Here is an 18096-nt window from a genome sequence, read left to right on the forward strand (position 1 = left end):
CATACAGGTCAAAATCATAATCATTCTTTTTTTCTTCGCCGTAATCGGGTAATTAGTTGAAGCTAATCTATGTCCTGACTAAATGGAAAAAAACTGTAAGTTCTCACAGTATGTTCAGGGTAAATGCGCAAGAGTTGTCTCGATAATCGTTTCTATGTTTCAAGACTTTGATTGACATACCCATTCGTAGATCGTAGTCATGGAAGCATCCGGATCCTTCTCATAGAACTGGAAAAAAATTCCAATTTTATCCTCAATCAAGCATGTTAAATATGGTCAACGAGTTTCTCAGCTTGTTACCCAAATACTATACATTTTTAATCTATGTATAAATAAAATTATCTGTAATCCATAATATGTTTTGCCAAAACCCTTTCAAAGAATTATTAGGAAATATATTGCCTATCCATCCATGTGCAGTCTACACAAGATTCTGAGAAGAAATATGCTAGGCCCTGACGCCCATCTTTAGAGAGTGTACTTTCCAGACTATTCCAATACTCGAAAACATCCGATTAATACCTTACCTTTATGTATAACGGCCTTTACAAAGTAGCATCAGGTTTTGTTGATAAGTTGACTCGAAGTTCGAGCATGGGGTTATCAGCTTTAAATTAGTTATATCGCTATAATAGAATTGGTTTCTGTGGAATTTCATTATATTCTATTAAAGCTCTGCTAATAAATTTTACTGTGATATAATCGAATATTATATGACTTTTCAGGAAACAAATTTCATATTTGACATAGGTATTGTTAACTGTGAATTATTTTTCTAAGAAAGAATTTATATTTAGTTGAATCCATTCTCAAACACGAGGCAGGGTAGTTTGGTCACGATCACGACAATACGTGGTTTATATGTAATCCCACGCACGTATTTGTTAATGTAGGTAAAGCCCAATGCCTATACAAACTTGAAGAATAGCCATAATATTCAGAGTTAACAAGGATTTAGTTAGACCAGCAGTATATTCTAAAAGAGGTTTCTTCGACTTAACCTCTCTAACATATTGGTATTATCTGTTATGATAAATAAAAGTTTGTCTGCGAACCTGTTATATAATGTTATAACGCCATGGTGACATAGACTCCCATCGTGCAATTTGTAATTATTAATTCCTGAAGCTCATGATCGTGAAGGTCTATTGTGGGATCCTGCACCAACAAAGTTCTTTTCATAATTTTGCTTACCCTTCATGATTAGTAAGTAAACAAAAACAAAATAAGTTTTGATAGTATTTTTAAGAATTTTATCGGGATTTCTTGCTTTTTCCACATCTATAACTATCTTCACGCAAGATCGTCAGTGTAGGGTAAGTACTCTTGGACTGCAGATAAAACTTAGTCATAATAATATTCAGACTCACATTAAAAATATTAGAAATAAGCACAAGCACTTTTTTCTACACAGCAGGCATATATTACAAGCATTATCCTGTAAATTGCTGTAAATTGTTTGTATATCATTGTTCATAAATTTGGATTATCGCAAACTGGGGCCGGTCAGCCACCGTTAATGTAATGCACTGAATTAGGATTTATTTGCCCATTACTCATTCCCGAGCCGATTCACAGCTTTATTATGTATCATTCTCTAAGTATACGATTTAGGGATAAATACTTGTTTAGGTAATTTAATTCTCAGTCAACAAGATCCATGGTCCTTTTCCGTCCTTGTTTGACGACGATTGTTGAGGATTACCTGATATTCTTTTGGGAAAATTTCATACCATAAGTAACATGATTCCAATTTAACCGTATGTTCGACTGTCGGTTTTTCACATGATTCAGTCTTCTGATTCACAATAGAAATTATTTGACTTTTTCTGAGCTTTCACAGGATATTATCCGCTCTGCTCCGAATGACACTATATTTCTCCACTATTTCTTGCCAAAGATAGATTGTGTAATAAGATTAACACCAAGATTGAAGCAAGGAACAATCTTAATTCTTTTAAGAAAATAAATCGACACTTTGTTTATATAATCATACAAAGCTAGTTTAGCTTTGTATGATTATATGCTATGCTATAAATATTATTAAGATGCAAATGCATCTTGAAAATCAATAAGAATCTGGGTCGACACTTTTCAAAAATTATGATTATTGCTCCATATATTATGCGAGGACATTATTAACGTAAAAAATCGTTTTCATCAAGATATCAAATATGAGACAATCCTCGATGGTCCAATCCAAAGGCCGTAAATCTCTTTGCAATGCAAAGATGAGCTGCCATTCAACTTCTCGATATTAATATTCATTCCTGCCATTATTCCATGACGGGGCTATTAAAATCTCGAGGCGAAATTTTCTCCTGTCTTATTAAAGATATGTCGAGAATAAATTTGATTAATTTCTGCTTTGGAGCTAATTTATCGCCAATGAATTTATCAGCGATTATTGGAATCACGTGATCTAATGACTAAATTTGTGATTCATTTTAATTAAAACGTTTTAAGCAAAACTATAGTTCAATTTTAATAATTTGGTAGGTTCATATTATATTTATGCCCTAACCAATGATTCATACTTTGGACATTTCGTGTAACGAGTAGATGTTGAATTTTAAATGTAATAACTGCATGTTTTCTAAGCGGACGTATTAGTAAGTGTACGTTTGCTTGGCATTTATAATTGAGTAATTTAGCAGAATTTTCTACTTGAACTCGTGGGTAAAGGTCAGGTCAACACTTTCCTTAATCGAGAAGCCTGCATGAATGATGAATTTGACGAAGCGAAAGAAATATGCACGGATGATGGTATGTGAATGTTTATGTCTCTACCTGCCCCTCTAGGAAAGAGGCGTAAATCTATGTTTGTAACTATTCTATTTGTAGTAGTCATCGAAATAAAAATCACATAAAACAGAGCAAAACATAAGTATCAGTGCGGTAAACAATGTAATATCATACCCAGGACCACAAATGTTCATATTAAAAATGTGTGTAATAAACATGATTTATATGGAATACTAATTAAACGTGGGCGCGATTTAACGAGTATGTGTTTGGAGCATTTAAATTGTAAGCAAATTAGAAGGAAGCCCGACCTTGTACCCTACTTTGTAATCTATTGTATTTCCACCGAACTCAGTCCCCGAGGTGACTTTGGGGCACTTCGATTACCTACTGTGTGGGTCAATTGGGAATTTCAGATACTTGATACCGAAAGGCACTTGAAATTCTGTTGATATATCCTTATTTGTAGGTGGGAAGCGATAAAATGAAGATATGGTGAACTGTAGTGAAATATGTCAAACCAGGTATACCTGGATGAGAGATAAAGATGATTTAATTTTGACTTGCAATACTATAGTATTGCAAGTCAAAATTAAATCTCTTATTTATATAATTAAATCATCTTTTGATCAGTATATTTTTTGTCTTGGCTACTTCGCCACATGATAGTACTTCAAAGGTTAAATATATCTCCGGAAAATTTGAGACAATTTTAATAAGCATACTGTTGAACAGTTTTGGCATCAGTAACAAACCTTAATCAAATATTTACCATTTTTTTATTTCTCATTATAAAATAACATAAGGCCAGGTTTAAACAATCTACATACCGATACATCTACACCAAGCAAAATGTCCATGAAGCACAATTTGGGCCATGATGATGTCATATTTGCAGAACAAGACGCGATAAAATATCGATCAGTTTTTATCGTGTCAATTCGACAATACATCTATGGGGCGTATGAGTTCCTTGAGATTCTGGGGGCGATTTCTTAATGATAATGTATATTTTAAGTTCACGAAAATTCTACTGGATGGATGTGAATAAAATTTCACATAGCACAACACATTAAATATGTCAGATACAATTTGATTACATTTTTCTGACACATTCCGGATTTAAATTGTATGGCTCTATTCGTACTTAAAGATAATTACTCTGGGACTACTCAAGTGCTACAAGTTACAAAGGCAGCGCAGTTTTGTGAAAGTTCATAGATACCTTTGTTCAGCCTGGAAACTTCTGGCAAACACTGGCACCAAGCCAAAAGGCAAACTCCTTGCACGTAAGCACTTCTAACCAGAATTACTTTCGGCTTCTTACTTGCCTGGTGACATTTTCAAGTTTATTCCCAAGTATAATGTTAGGTCTTGTTCTTGGCTTACTCTTTCGCTTCCTGTGTGATGGTTACATTGTTTTTTAGTTTTCCAGTGTTGTCAAAAAAATCAACAAAAGGGGGATATTTCTAAAGGAATACATAGACGCATTACATTTTTTCCCCTCTATGTAAAGATCTAGAGGGGAGAGCAAAGACTAAAGTCGTTATATTTTCCATCTCTGCTTACTTCTTTTGAATCATTACATTTATCAAACTCTTCATACAAGCTCGGCTAAGGGTTCTCTTGACTTTTGATATTTTACCAAACGTCCTCAAAAAATCATCGTTAAGTGATGGAATTGAGATTCAGATAGTGATAGCCTATCCATCAGCTATCACATTAAATAAGGATATCAAATTTTAACCCTTTACACAATACATTCAGTCAGAAAAGTACCGGGAATGGATTATTTATTTATGGTTCCAAATTCAAATTTTTGTTTTTTTTGTTGTTGTTAGATTGGCACAACTGTTTTCCATTTTGGCGCGGAGTTTGAGTTGCATCTGTTGTTTACATTAAATACAGTGCTATTTTTAGTTATATCATATCTAGTGTGTATTGCTAATTTCATAATGGATAAAAACATCGAACAAAGAGTTTGTCTTAAATTTTGCATTGCCAATGGAATATCGTGTTCGGAGTCACTGAAAATGTTACAGAAGGCTTACGGTGAATCGACTTTATCAAAAACTCGTGCTTATGAGTGGTACAAAGCGTTCAAAAGCGGTCGAGATGTGATGGAAGATTTGCCTCGCTCTGGTAGGCCATCAACGTCTGCAACTGAAGTTAACATCGCAAAAGTGAAGGAAATAGTGACTGAAAATCCTCATTCAACTTTGAGAGAGATAGCCACCGAACTTTCTGTATCTCACGAGTCGATCCGTACCATTTTAACTAATAATTTGGGTATGAAACATGTTGCCGCTCGGCTAGTCCCAAAAGACCTGAATTTTTTTCAAAAACTCAATCGCATGAGAGTCGCTGAGGACATGCTAGAACGAGTCAATTCCGACCCAACATTCATGAAACGCATTGTTACTGGTGACGAGACGTGGGTTTACGAGTTTGACATGAAAACTAGTCAACAAGCTTCGGAGTGGCGCCTTCCAACTGAACCGAAACCGAAAAAACCACGCCAAAGTCGTTTAAAAGTCAAAGTCATGTTGACTGTTTTCTTTGACTATCGCGGTGTTGTGCACTCGGAATTCTTGCCGGAAGGTCAAACGGTAAATAAGGAATATTATTTGAGTGTTATGCGGCGTTTAAGAGAGCAAATCCGACGAAAAAGGCCAGATTTGTGGAAAGAAAATTCTTGGATTTTGCACCATGATAATGCACCTTCGCACAAGGCCATCATTGTGAACGAATTTTTAACCAAACACTCAACAAATACCATCGAGCAACCACCATATTCACCAGATATGGCTCCAGCCGACTTTTTTCTTTTTCCTAAACTCAAATTACCACTTCGTGGCACCCGTTTTCAATCGGTAGAAGACATAAAAGAGAATTCGCGGCGAGAACTGACCTCAATTCCGGAAACAGCGTTTAAAAAATGTTTTGATGATTGGATTATTCGTTGGCGTAAGTGTATCGTTTCTAAAGGAGCATATTTTGAAGGTGATAAAATAAATTTGGATGAATAACAAACAGTTTGTGTATTATTGATCTTTTCCTGCTACTTTCTTGACAGAGTAGTATATTGAATTATTTATACAATTTGCTTTTTCTGATGGTGACTTCTATAGGATTATACAGTATTTGTTAACTTTGTTGTAAAGATTCATTCATTTTATCTATTTCATTGAATGGTATTGTTGTTTACATTTGAAATCATTTACGAATTAACCCTTAACCGAATCAATTCAGGACTATTTGGTTTCATCGGATACGACTCTCAAGGGATTATTTATGATAATCGAGTTTTGTATTCAATTTCCTTTCTATTAGATACAACTTCGATGAGTAATGATTGTGACTGAAACTAATCTTAGTAATTTGTTAAATTTCATTCAATTGTCTTGACTGTTATTGAGGAAAGGAATAACCATTTGTCAAATGAAATTGTCAATTTTAACAATCGCTTTAATGATTGCATTTGAAGTGCGGATGTTAAAAGCATAAATTATTATTCAAAACTAGCTGCGCCCCGGTGCTTCACTCCAGTGAGAATTTAGGAAGTTTAATTAAGGTATAGAAATTCTACCCGTGTGCCGAGAAAAATTTGAGAAGATTCAGATAAGTTAAGTTGAAAATTGGGAAAGGGAAACTGTCGACATGTTCCATCACCCACATCGACAATGTTTTGGAAAAATAACGATATGTGGGATACTGAAAGTAGGCCAGATTATATTATTCAGTGCCCGGTTGACCGAGCTTTGCTCGATCTACCAGAGATGGCGCTGATATAGTTTCTTAAAACGCGGTTTTTAAAATGTTTATATACCTTGGGAACCGATCTTTTCTCGAACCTAGGATCGATTCCTTGAGCCGAAAAGCCCCTAATCTGTAACTTTCATGAAAATCGTTGGAGCTGTTTCCGAGATCCTGATTATATATATATATACAAGAATTGCTCGTTTAAATATATAAGATACTGTACAGTTGGGGTATATTAACTTAAGTATTTTGTATTTGTCCTTCCTTTAGTTTTAGTTTGTATGATCAGGAGTCATATATCTCTGTCTTCACTATACGTCACTAATGTGCCGAGTCTGCTATGGGACCGGCCTACTGATTATGCCCCTAAGCATAGCCGCATTGCAACCTAGATATTCAAATGTTTCAGTTCACTCGTCTATTCCATTGTACATAACGAAGCGTGAGCCTAAAATCAACGGCGGCTGAATACGATATATGTACGTTCCGTTTTTCCAAAACCTGTCTTTGTTTGGAGAATAGTTACGTAGGTAAATAAGACTAACCGAATACAAAATATAGGACGTTGAAAAAACCTGGCGTTGTTTACCATCACTTTTACCCACATTGTTTAGGTATAAGTTTAAAGAAACGAAAGAAGAAACTGGTGTCACTCATTTTTTTATTTCTTTCTCGTTTATTATGCTTATTATAAAGTTTAGTATAAGGCTTATATTAAAATACAGTTTATTTTTTGGGATGTTTCCACAACTCGTTGACTGACACTAGATTGGCAAATGTTTATTAATAATTTATTAAGTTACATTCCAATATGTACCAAAAAAGAACTGAATGTAATCTTCTACTACTTGTAAAAATAAGTTAAAAAGACGACTTATAATGGTTTCACATGCTGAACTTTATTGTACGTTTATAACAGAACGCGATACGATACGATAACGGTACGTAGCACATCATTGTCATAATTATTGTTTGGAAAAATTTCTTGGCAGGACGCCTAAATATATCCCATATTGCTATTTTTATATAATATCGTTAATAAAATAAATACTTAAACACAATTTCCAAATACTTCGTTGGGAAAATCGTCTGTAGGAAAATGAAAGATGTTTTGGTAACAAACAATTTCAGTTTTAATGGTGTTGATACTGGCTGTTAACCAGACAAACAAAATGGAATACAGATTCTTTTTTTAACATAAAAAAAAACAAAGACGCAATTAACAAAATAAATAGGCGATTCTTTATTTAAATATCGTAAGTATTTCGGAATTTTCCAATATCGAAATCTTAGGCGTTAAGCTTCTTATTCATTCACTTCTTATTTATTCATTCAGCGGCTTCATTCACGTGAATGTTTTTTTTCATAGGTTACTCGAAAATGATTTCCAAATTCGCAGTCATCATAAAGATATTTATCCTTAGAGATGCGTCAAACCATATCCATATTTCTATTTTTTTTTATTAAAAAATATGATTATTATTCATATAAATCATAAAATAATGTCTAAAATTAATACCAAGTTATTTATATAGTAATATAACGGATAAAAGGATCATCGCATTCACATTTGCTTCTTCGCAGATAAGTAAAAATTGTTTACTCACGTAGTTAATCATTTAGTTTAACATCATGCTCGGGTAGTATTCGTATTAAAAATGAGTGAACACCATTGCAGCAATTTTTAAAATTGATAAGGTTTTGTGTTATTTATGAACAAAGTTAAAATCTAATCCTAATTTTAAAATGCTTATAAGACGCCATTTCACTATTAGACTACTAACGCAATTTAATAGTATATAACTATTAATTTGCTTTTCCTCCTGTTACAAACTCAACCGTCGTCGCCCAGAAAAACCCGATGTTTAAAAAAAGTATGATTGGCTCGTCGGACCTATTTTCATTTCTCCGAACATTCGCCAAAACTGGTTGAGGAATTAAAATTGAGTTAAAAGTCCGTTTGATGGATTACGGGCAGGTCGTCCACGGTCAAATGGATAAATCTGAACATGCATCACGGGCTGACAAGAGGCCGAATGCGTTTGGCGTCCAATGGATGGGCTTTCTATACGGCTACCTAATCACCGTTCGCTGTTCAGTCGGAAAAATGTATTGTTGGTATTTGAGTTTGTATTTTTATGTAATTTAATTATACTGATAAAGGACATTGATTGACCAAATAACCTATATATCAACGCACACACTGAACTGTTTGTTTAAATATTTGAAATTTGCCATATAGATTATTCGTGCGGTTAAGCAAGTAATTTTAGACAAGGGATTTGCTGCTACAATATATCTACAAAACGTATAAAAGTTCTTTACAAATTGTAGTCGGATTACTCAGCACATGTTTCAAAAGGAATGCGGAAAACTCTGAATTCGCACTAACTCAATTTTTTCTTTCTTCTCAAGTTTACTTCCGAGTTACTTTGTTCGTACTACTGTAGTTCATCCATCTTTGTTGTAAAGCGTCGTCGTAATTAGTGTTTAATGTATTTGTGTACCTTTAGCTATTTTAAAAAAGTTAAAATAAGTTTGTATAGAAAATTATCACTTACGTACCCCTAGACTACAAATGGAACCTATATGCCTTCTAGATCAAGCAGTTTGCGCTGGGCGTTGATATGGCAGTCAATCAGTTTCCTCTTTTTTATATATAATAATCTATACATATAATAAAGACAAGCAAAGGAAGTATGCAGGGATCGTGGCAAGTGGAAAGAGGTAGCTAGTCTCTGCCTACCCCTCCGGGAAAAGGCGTGATTTTATGTATGTATGTATGTACATATAATAAAATAGTAAAAATATTTAGTCTGTACATTTAGTATTTTTGACTGAAATGGATAGAGGGACACTTAGAATGAATAATAGAAAGCAAAAATATATTTTTTTAATTTCTTGTCTGTCTGTCTGTCTGTCTGTATGTATGATCATTCATTCATCATCATCATATGTCATTATTCTTGTTTATATAAAATTTCAAGTGTGGTTTTGTGTAAAGACGAGCTGGGCAATTAGGCACAGCATTAGAGCATCTGTGTTTGTCCTAATCCTCCAGGAGCAGTAGCGTTTATACTAACATGAACGAGACAGGGATTATTTATTTAAATGGCAATTTATATTCGCAAGCACCTAAATAAACATATACTGACAAATCACACAGATTGAGTTAACCCTAAAGAAAGTTCTAGACTTGTTTAGGATGCTAACTATATTTTACAAATATGTATTATATAGGTACCTACATCTAAAACCCAGATAATCTGAAAAGGTTAATTTTCCATCTTGACCATCATATCACAGGAAATACAATCGGCAATGAAGAAGAGAGCTCATATCGAGTTTTTTCTTTGCAGATAAGTTACTAAAAATAATTTCTTATTACGATCATCTTAATGCACATGGTGCCAAAGTTTAAGTCTGGTAGCGTCTAGAAACCGCAAACCTCCGCAAATAGGTCAAGGCATCTGTGCTCAACCCCAGAGCAAGTGAGATTGCTTAGCTCCGGGATGGTCATTCGGTGCTTTGTGGCTCAACATAATCCTCCAGTTTCTGAGTATTTGCGCTGATGTGACCGCGACTAGACTGTTTCAATTAATTTTCGAAGATCAAACATGTTTGGTTTAACATCAAGTGTTTACATACAAGTGTATGTTTAACACTAAGACATATTGCCCCTATATCAGATTAAGCCATCTTTGTTAGCGATCTGATCTGGAACGATTGATATTTAAACAACGTCAAGAAAAGAGAAGATTCGCCATAAAGTAGAGAGAGAGATAGAACAGATTTCCGATCTGTTCTATCTCTCTCTTCTTCTTCTTCTTTCATTTTGGCTAAAAGTCAGAATGTATAATGTATGTAGTCTAAAAGTAGGCCCCGGGCCCCGAAACAGACACAGTGGAAGGTGCGGTAATCTGTGGGTACTACCTACATGACACGTAAATATGGGAGACAGAACGAAATAGGTTAGCATTTCTTAGTGATCTTTTTATGTAGTTTAACTGATTATCTTAAGACATAGTACCACCTATGTTGATAAAGTATTATATTAAAGCGTAAATACATAAGTACCTGGTACCTTACTCACGAGGTTAAAAGCTGATGATACTTGATGAAGGAATACTTGGAATATCGAGTAAATAATTTAAGAGATTTTGAAATTTTTTTGACAAATCCGGCAGAACATTGAAACGAAAAATACTCGAATTCAAAATCGATAAGATTAGCCAGGCCATTGAAAATCGAGAAAATCTCAGCCAGGATTTTGTAAACAAATATTGAAATACTTAAAAAAAATTTAAGTGGTCATAATAAAACATTTTACGTTCATAAGCATAGATATCGTTGCTTCAGACGGTACCTAGTAAATACTTCGAGTACTCTTAATTTGTACGCTCTTTTCATCGCCGAATTGGCGGATGTGATGAGAATTCTGAGTACCCTTGACCGACTGGCCTTTACCTTTTCCTTTTATATCTTTTATATCTACACATGTTTCAATAGAATTCAATATAATATATTTTCTCCCAAAATGTCCACGAAATGCTAAAAATGACTAACAGGAAAAATGTTATTAATATCATAAATTAACTAGTTGATGAAACCGACGAAGGCGTAAGAAATAACGCCTCTTTCAATAATAAATAAAAAATAATAAATTGAAGTACAGAACAAATCTACTCGTCACCACATGACATATATATATATTTAATTCATGTATTTTTTAAACATTTAGTGTTTTTTCGTTCTGATAAATCTCGGTAGAGGAGCTGACTACTTGTTTCAGAGTATCTAAGGGCAGAAACAATGAGTGATTTCCAATAAAAAAATATGATTCGAAGTCCAAAAAATTCGTTTTTAATGGCATGTGTACATTTGAAGCCTTATATATTTGAAGTTCATCCGGAACGCGATCAAATAAATATAAATAAATATAAATATATATGGGACAAATTACACAGATTGAGTTAGCCTCGAAGTAAGTTTGACACTTGTGTTACGAGATACTAACTCAACGATACTATATTTTATAATAAATACTTATATAGATAAACATCCAAGACCCAGGCCAATCAGAAAAAGTTCTTTTCTCATCATGCCCTGGCCGGGATTCGAACCCGGGACCCCCGGTGTCACAGGCAAGCGTACTACCGCTGCGCCACAGAGGCCGTCAAATGCCAGTTGGTTTACGCCAATCGAATGCAAATGTCGGCAAATTGCCAGGTTAACCATCCATGAAACGAATTAATACGAGAGATTCACGCTTGTCCAAATATGCAGTCAAAAGCTTATGGCCTTAGTAAAATCAATGGAACTTTCAACCTGACCTGCGACCATATTGGTTTGGTTTAATTTTTCATCGTCTATGTATACACGCGATTTCGGCACGGATTATGCACGTCACAAAAATCGAACAGAATTAACATTAGAATATCATTGCATTAACATTACAATAGCATAAAAATTTAAGCCCGTTATTGTGCAAAATTTGCTGCAGTAAATGAAATTAAGAAGGCAGTAACGATAAGTGTTATTCAAAAATCTTGTCGCAGATTTTTCTCTATATAATTTTTTGTAGTATACATACAGGCAGATATTAAATCTAACTGTTCAATAAAAAAATGTAGGGCTTACATACATACACATTATCATGGCTTTTTCCTAATTGGGCAGATAGAGTCAACGGTCTTGTAAATATTGAAAAGCCACTTTCAGTTGTATGGATATAATGCGGTGATTCCTTATGATTATTATATCTGAGTGAAAGGTCAACCCGTAGCCAAAACTATAAGTGAAGTTGTTTGTTAAGGGTAAGATAATTTAAAAGTCCGGGAAAGAAAAGGGTGAAATTGTAATTTTACGTTTTGAGCAAGCAGAGCTGCAGGTTAAGGCTAGACTGATATGATGTTTATAAGAAACTGGTCAACTTTATCACTCCTTTCCGAAGAACTCACAATAAATATCTCCTCATAGTGCCGTTTTTAAGAGCTGAAATGAAAGAGGTTTTTGTAAAAGTGGCGAAACTGGAGTGTCACCAACTGCACTGCGGTTCCACGAGAGCATAATTGTGTAGCCACCCGCGCCATTAGCGGCGATTTGCTTGTTCAAATCATTTCGCTAACATTATGAACATGTTATTGCGTTATACGTGTTTTAGAAACGCGAAATGTAAGCCTCAGTGGCGTAGTGGTAATGTGCTTATCTTGAAGCGATGAAATTCCGGATTTAATTTTCGGTCTGAATTATGTTATTATGAATAGAAAATAACGTTTAAGGTTTTATCTTCACTTTTCCATTCATTTCATTTAATTTTTAAATGAAAAATTAAACAGTAATTTGTATTAAATAATACATTAGATGTCACAGGAAGTAGCCAATTTTTAGAGATTAATATTTTTTTTTGTTTTCGTCGTGAGGAATTCAACTGAGTATTCTGGCAACTGGATACAAACCATGATCATATATGGTCTGAGTTCCACTGTAAATTTTCAGAGGTCAGACAATTAGATCCCTTCGCGTTAAAATATGCCTATCCCTGTCCGGGATCTTATTCATAGAAGGACAACGGAAATCATTATGCTTTCTAACAATACTCGTACCAGTAAATTATGTGACGCAATTCGAAAAGTTATACCTAGTCAAAAATTTAAATATTGGTCCTACCCAACCTCCTAAATAACTACACTCATTACTAAGTCTGCTACTACTCCTGGCCGAAAAGACAACATATAATCCTAAATTCCAGAAGCCTTTAGCAATTTACGAGCAGCATATCGCGTTATAAAAAGATAGCGGCTTTCCCTGAGCAAGCTCGTTTGCCTGTTATCACCGCAATGATAACGAAGGCTGTAAAGGGAAGCGAAGATGTATTAAGCTTATCTTATATTGACGAATGCTTCATAATATTCAGGGGCCTTTGTTTATCTTGAGAGTCCCTTGGAGGCATGAAAGACTATAGCGGTTAGGTTTTTTTTCAAGGGTTGATAAGAAGTTATAGTTTAGCAAAAAACTTCTTTGTATATTATTTTATCCGTCTAAATATATGAATGGTGAGTTGTTTAATATCTAAGATTGAGGTTCTTAGAATCATTTAGATTTGTACACAAAATTTTAAACCACCATAATTTCAGAGAGTCAATCCGCTTTCTTTCGATGTAAGATAAAAAACTGATTTGCATTCAAAATAAAGTAAACAACGTTGAAAAATAAACTTATAAAAGAGTACGGGCATAATTTTCATTTTCAAAAGTACCTAATGTTTTAAGACAAAGCCTGTCTATCACAACAAAATACTCTTGGTGTACCTCGATACAAAATAAAAATCTGCAAAAACCTGAAGGCGTGGCGACTAAGTTACGGTGCCTAAGCTAGAAAAACGCTCCAGACACTAGACAGGCTTCAAGCCACTTTATGCTCCCACTAAAGTGCATTTCCGCATAAAACCGTATTTTCACGCTAGAAAAATGTGATGACTTATATAATATCTTCATATTACGAAGCCATATTGCTTTTTATTTCAACAACAAAAACCGTCGGACAATGGAAGGAAATGGAACGTACCAAAATAACTGAGTGGCTGGCTTGATTTCCGCCAATTGTGGGGGCTGATGTGCAAGTAAATGTCCATTTATTAGACGATTTCTCGGAAAAGGAGTGTTATGATTTTACCATTAATATATAAAATTTACCTTATAATTTTGCACTGAATCTTAAAGAATTGCCATGGTTTATTTTGATATCCTTGGCATTGGCGTGTTTCAAGGCCCGAGGTTCGCGTTTCGATTTTTCAGTTTTGAGTCCATTGGCGTATCATCTTTGCGTCGTACAGCCAGTACTGACAATGTTGCCTGATACATACCTACTTATGAAAAAATCGATGTACGAGTTATGTAAATGATTGTCTTTTATATTTTAAAAACATATTTCTTGTTCATTGATACTAAATTTATCGCTTGGATAGTTTGTAATGGTTCTCTGCTTCAATCTGCACAAGAAACATGATTGAAGATAATTTACGGACGTTTCACAGGAAACAGGCAATCGTAATCTGAAACATTTATCTCTTTGCTTGTTTTACTTTCGATTCGATTGTTTTGTTACTTTTTACTAAGAAACAGTGTGGTACGTATTATTTTTTTTAAACTTTCAAAATTTTTCATTATCTCAATTTTCCAACAATCTTATCTTTCATTTTAAAAGTACTAAATTCAAATAATTAAGAACGTCGAAACTATAAACACACAAACGTAGTCGAATTAAAAGGCTTTTCTTACTCGGTTTATTGCCACTTATACGTTTTTCTTGTTAGAACTTAATAAAACAGGGAACAAAGTATAGTATAAACAGACTTTAAAAAATAGACAGTTTACATCAAGAAGCGTTGAAAGAGAGCTAAGATCTAGAACTATCAGTGGGGTGGGTGCAACACGGAAACGAAATCAATCAGGCTCCAACGTGACCCGGGGCGGAGGCTGGAACACTCGGTCTCAGAACATAGAGCGTACAGGAGGATAGACGTACGTGCCAAATTTCAAATTTCTAGAGCTGAGCCCCGAGCTGTGCATTAATATGTGAGTCAATCAGTCAGTCGATGTTCCCAGTTACATTTATGGATTTTATCGTTACCTTTCAGATTCACAAACTAGAGCTAGTAGACCCCCTAGCCAGTACCACAATACGAGTTACTTAATTTATACATCGATCACTTACATGAGCCCTTTTCAGCACCACTTAACACGCACTTTTTGTACAGCGCATATTAGAGGTAACTAGTTACATGCGCAACGTTAGCTAGCGAGTTGTCTACAAATTGAGACTAATACCTTACGTAAATCTAAGGTAGATAGAGTGAATTATGAAGTACACTTTACAAAAAACATAATTTTTGTCGGGGGAGTAGTGTCTTAAAAATCGTTATGGTCTCCGTTTTGCTAAGATCCGCTTTACTCGGACGGATAAAGTTCATAATTTCATGCACATCTTGTAGAATATGCAATTCTGTATAATTTTTATTTTACGGCTCGAATGAAAGCCTTGAATTCGAATTTCAAAATAGTTTCAACGGCTGCTTTCAGGCCAAATTTTCTGTCCTTTGTGTAAATCGAGATTCTACTCCAATGAATATCTTATTTATCTCTGCTTAGAATTTTTGTAATGGTCATTTGAGTACCTTCCTTATATAACTACACATTTGTTTGATGCTTGACCCTTTCTGTTGATAAGCTGACACTTTCATATTGGGCAGCTAAAATTTTTAGACTTTATCCAGAAACTGTTTAACTGATATAATTAGGTACTCCTATAACATGACTATATATTTGTAACAAATAAACTTTAAACTTTTGACATTGATGATATTTGGAACAGATAGATAAAACCATTAGAATAGGTTAATTTTTCAGGAAATTCCCACGGGAGCAATTTCTCGTATAAACATACAGTTTAGAAAAAAAAAGTTAAAAGAACTTTGGAGCTTCATTACCGCAGGAATTTCTCGGAAGAGAGTAACTTTTGTTTTAGCCTTCATTTATAATCTTTTGATGGATATGGATAAAAAATTTGTAACATTACGATTTGCAACATATCGACTTTTTTTCAAGAACTAATTTTAATTTTGCAATTTTTTTTCGGGAATTTGTTTAATTAACGTATCAAATTAACTCAATTTTTGAATTGTTACCCGGACAAACACGTGCTTTCATTTGATTAAATTAGGCGACCCGGCTATTTTGTATTGTTCACATATTTTGAGGTTTCATATTTAGTGATCAAGAATTAATGGGGCCTTTGTCTGTTTTCACCGAAAATTCTATTGTTGTTGTATACATACGAAGTCTATTATTGTACGAAGCATTATATTGAAATTTTAACTTACGTGTCGTGTTTTTTTATGTATATAGATGCTATGACGGTCGTCAATTAACTATTCTTATTACGGGGTGGTCAAATAGTTTTAAATTCTACTGTATACCACAGCTATGAGTCTTTTCTATGTTAGGTTAATTTTGATTTTGATGGTAGTAACCAATCTTCTTATAGCGAAGGAACAGTTAGTGGTTATCTGTAAATTTTGGCAATAAATGACTAAACATTTAACTTGCATTGGAAATATTATCTAATATGGGTAAGATTCCCTCCAAAGGAAATCTGACTTCACCCGATTGGCTGGACACATCCTAGAACGGTGTGCACAGGCGGACTCCGGGCTTATCTCTAGAAAGTAAAGATGCTAGCGGGAGTAACGCCAGGAAGATGATGATGTTTCAGAAACCATAAATCAAATCTTATAAAAGGTAATAACGAATACGTATAACCTTTTACAATGTAATGATGTGTGGAATAACTTAGCAAAAAATCTAAATGAAATTTCGGTTTACCCTAAGCGTGTGTCCACAGGCTACAGTTTTGGGATACTCACAGGAACTCCGTCTCATTTATGCATGGCATACTATTAGTACTATTAAAAGACTGTGTAACTTTCACTATTATCTCAGGCACGAAAAATAATGTAACTCAATGATAAAAGTGTCTCTGAATAGTTTAATCCTTTTAAGTCTCAGTAAGCTAAGTGTAGAAAGATCTCTTCTACCGGCTTAGGTTATTCAATAAATTTATTTTTCTGTGCGAAATTATTTGTCACATTTTGCTGGTGAGATTGACACATACAAAATATTTGTCCGATTACGTCTGTATCTACATTATACAAGAAATTGTATAATTTCAACTGAAAATTAACAAACAATTCAGCATGATTGATGTGACATGGTCTGTCTCACATAATTTGTACTCGTATAATACCTACACAGTGATGTGAGACACGCCTTCATTCATGCCGTGTCGATATTTAATTATAGTTTATGTTCTAACTATAATAGTGGGTTAAGCCAATAAAATGAACGAGAGTGTACACCGCCCTTTAGTTTTCTTGCTTTGCGATCGGAGTTTGATCGTAATATTTTACCGGCTCCATCGCTTTTTGTTCCGCCCCGGTTGAGGTTTCGCTCCAAGGAATTTAATAATTCCTCAAACCCTGCAACTGATGTTTGAGATTTGGCTTCGGATCATGCCTGCTTTTTGACCCAGAACTTGTTTTGATATTGAGTCGCAGGGTTAAGCTTTGAGGTGTTGGAGGGATTATAATAAGAAGGCATTTAATGAAATTTCCCTTTGAATAATCGTGAAGCAATAGGAAGGATGACTTCGTTTGTTTATAAGGGCTTTACTACGGAAATACTGAAATGATAATGAAAATTCTTTCGCCATTAAAAAGGAACTATAGTTGCGTATTTTAAAGATATATGTATGTTCCACAGACGAAGCCATGGTGGGCCGTGAATAAAATAATTGGAAATCTTATAAACGTACACTAATGTTTATGCTCGATGCCCATCGGCAGCAAACACGGCGACCCTACAAAAGGTACATTCCTTTTGGTTCAGTGTCTGTAATTGATTTTAATTTGAGATAGCTGATGATACGATCTCTTTCGACGTAAATCGGACGATTGTTCCGTGTCCTGAGATAAATTATGCATTTAACAAATAACTATGTATAGGTAAAAAATATATTATGTATTTTTAAACC

General features: G+C 34.4%; 1 protein-coding gene across 1 annotated transcript in view; it reads right to left on the reverse strand.

Annotated features, from left to right (window-relative positions):
• LOC106129602 (acyl-CoA Delta-9 desaturase) overlaps nucleotides 1-14313 on the reverse strand; it is a 29970-nt gene extending 15657 nt beyond the window's left edge. Inside the window, exon 1 of the mRNA XM_060948493.1 lies at nucleotides 14202-14313. The gene's annotated coding sequence lies outside the window, so the exon portion shown is untranslated. The remainder of the gene's footprint in view (nucleotides 1-14201) is intronic.
• Nucleotides 14314-18096: the final 3783 nt, after the last annotated feature.

This window comes from Amyelois transitella, chromosome 16, assembly GCF_032362555.1.
Source record: "Amyelois transitella isolate CPQ chromosome 16, ilAmyTran1.1, whole genome shotgun sequence".
Taxonomy (NCBI): Eukaryota; Metazoa; Arthropoda; class Insecta; order Lepidoptera; family Pyralidae; genus Amyelois; species Amyelois transitella.